Source organism: Alosa alosa, chromosome 12 (assembly GCF_017589495.1).
Source record: "Alosa alosa isolate M-15738 ecotype Scorff River chromosome 12, AALO_Geno_1.1, whole genome shotgun sequence".
Taxonomy (NCBI): Eukaryota; Metazoa; Chordata; class Actinopteri; order Clupeiformes; family Clupeidae; genus Alosa; species Alosa alosa.
Window position 1 is genome coordinate 21,098,586 of NC_063200.1, and position 3,273 is coordinate 21,101,858.

Here is a 3,273-nt window from a genome sequence, read left to right on the forward strand (position 1 = left end):
AAAAGTAGATGACCATGCAAACATATATCATCAGTGGCAAATTGTTGCATCATACTGTTGCTTTAAATGAAAACAACAAGAGGGCGAGTCATGAGAGAAGTGTGTGTGTGTGTGTGTGCGTGCATAGCTCCCATGGGCCGGTGAATGAATGATCTGTGAACAGTCGGAGACCGGAAGCCTGGAGAGTGGAATGCCAATAGCGGGGCAGGTGGGTGGGAGAGGAAAGAGGACCCTGACCATCAAACGGAGAGCAAAGTCTCACTCGCAGGCCAGCAAAGAGTGCACATGGAACGAACGCTCCATGATGCTATAATCTTCAACAGTTAAGTCTACCACTACATTGTCATGCAAGAACATATGCAGATTTCATGTATATACTTGTGGATCTCTTTGATAGAGTAGACAAGAGATGATGATGATGAAGTGGGGAAGTTTATGCTGGCTTAAACCCGGATCTGTGAATGTCTTTTCATTTCTTTTCACAAAAATGTTAGTGGAGGTATTTTATTGGTTTAGCAGCCGTGGGAACGTAGGACATAAATATCAGCATTGATACTGTGCATTGATACATACTGTAACTGTCAGGAAGTCTTCAATAAAAAAAAACACTGAAAAATATTTTGAGTATTTCTTCAATATTTCATATTCACAGATTTCTTCAGTCACACCTATGATAAACTCCTCCCCTTCCAGTCTGTCATAAGGTCAGAGTTCATATAAGTGACTCAAAATGTCTGAGGTGGTGTTGACATCACAGGTTAAACTTTAAGAAGAAGAAGCCTGTATAAAAGAAGCAAATAGCACCCGATGCTAGGATTTCACAAATGATCTGTCTGACAGTTTACTGTTGGCAATTGGCATCAGTAATGATCAGTATCAGTTAACCAACAAATTCTTTGGCCTGTACAATGAGGTTGTAAAAGGTCCTGGGCAAAATATATAAAAAAAAACAATGAAAAGAATTCATATCATACATCTGAGTGCTTGGTTTAACTATAATGTTACACATGCTGAAACCACACATGAAACCGTGACCATGACTGCTGAATGGAGCACACACCTCAGCCCGCGTGGCGAGGCCTCCATGCCAGTGGGTCACCAGCGGGCATAGCAGGCCGAAGCCCCATGGCAGGCTGGAATGGTTGGGCATGAGCGGGTTAAGGCGGTGACATGGCCACACATGGCTAAATACATGCCATGCCCCACAATGAACCGACTCTTACACCCCCCTCCACCACCCCACACCTCCACTCTCCCATACTCCATCTTGCCCATCAACCCAGCCTGGACGTCGCAGCTTGTTCCACTGAAGGCTCGGGGCGATAAGGTATCTGCGGCAGCGCAGTGGTGCACCGCTCAGCAGCATTGTCCCCCACACCTCGGCCCTCACTCACAACTCCTCAGCCCGCCCGGGGGGGCCTCAGACCTGGGGAGGCTGGAGTGGGGATGGGGGGGGGGCACTGGTGGTGGGTGCTGGTGTGTATGTGTGTGTGTGTGGGGAGGGGAAGGGGGCTCAGGCTGACACATTTCTGCTAACAATCACCTCACACACAGAACCCACATTCCGGCTTCCTGGTCCCTCTCCTTTTTTTTTCCATTCACTTTCTCGGCCTCCAACCCCCCCCCCCCAACCCCCCACACACCTCGCCGCCCTCTCTGCCCGTGAGCCAGACTCACAAGGCCAATATGAGCGGGCGAGGGTCAGAGTAATTAAACAACAAGTAGACATCGGGGCTATAGCAGTTATCTGATATATCATGGAAGTGCTGATGAAATCACTGTTGTCAGTGCCGTCACAGTCACCATTGAGTTTGTTGACGTCACCACCGTCACTGTTTTAATTGTAACCGTCAACATGGGAGCAATGCTGTCATTACAGCAATGATGGTATGGCTATAGTATTACTGAAGCTAAAATGAAGTGTTATTACCTGCAGATCATATCAAAGACCTGACAATAATGATGCCATATGGGATTGCTGAAAGGTGCACAGTTTTATTCTGTTGATAATACTCTACTGCCCTCTACTGGTCTGATTTTTCCTCTTTCACTATGCTGGAGCTGTAAAGGAGTCCTATTAGAAATATTTAAGGATTATATGTGATTGATAATCAATAAGGGTGTTAGCTAACATATGGTATTTTATGATTGTAGTGTCGAAAAGGGAGATTGCCAGAAATTCCCATATAATCCATACTTGCCTTTGCTATACTTATGCCGAGAACACATGCACACAGACACACACACACACACCATTAAAATCCAAGACACTAAAGATTAGATGGTGACTTGAGGCATAACAGATGGAGGATTGAGAATTCAATCGTTTATTAGATCTGAAAACAGCAAATGCATATGGTACTAGTTGTGGAGTTGTTAACCCCAAAGGGTCGGTAAAAACAGGGATGGATGGAATAAGAAAAAGAGCCTGAAAGGAAAAACAAGTAAAGGAAAAGTAGAGGGAAAGAAAAACAGAGAAAAATAGACAGAGACATTCTGTACACCAACAATGTAAGACTGAAAGAGATGGAGATAGATAGAGAGAGATTGTGAGCATGGTAGTGTTAAGATTGAAAGAGGTAGATAGAGATAGACAGATAGATAGAGTTAGAGAGAGAGAGAGAGAGAGAGAGAGAGAGAGAGAGAGAGAGAGACAGATAAATACTTTTAATCAGTGTGTTAAGTCTAAAATAGATAGAAACTGTAGATAGGGTGGTAAAAAAAGAGATAGACCGTGTACTCTACATGCTAGTGTCTCCTCAGCGGTGGTCTCTCATCCCCTGGATGTGCTGGGCGGTCTGCAGCCCATCTAAAAACAGCTGCCCGAGGGGTCAGAGGCAACCTCCGGTATCGCACGTCCCCATCCCAGAGATTTACGGTATTATATTCCCATGGCCAGGGCTGGCCCATACTGTTTGGGTATCAATACAGAGGGAGGACCTGAGGGCAGTGTGTGTGTGTGTGTGTGTGTGTGTGTTTGTGTGTGTGTAGGAGTCTCAGAATAAGAATCCAGTGAGAGCCATACAAGTTTTAGATTGATGCCAAAGTAAAGCGAAAGAAATTTGACTGCTTTCAGTATAGCTTATTTGAAGAAACTGAGTTACCTGAGTTAACTACAATGTTTCGTATCACATTTTATATCAATTCTGTAAACAAGAATCTAGTAGTAACAAACAAGTGGTTAAAACACTAAAATTGTTATTAGCTTGCTTGCTAGAGGGCATGAGTGTTTAGTCATAGTAAATGCAATCGGATATGACAGATTGCATTTAC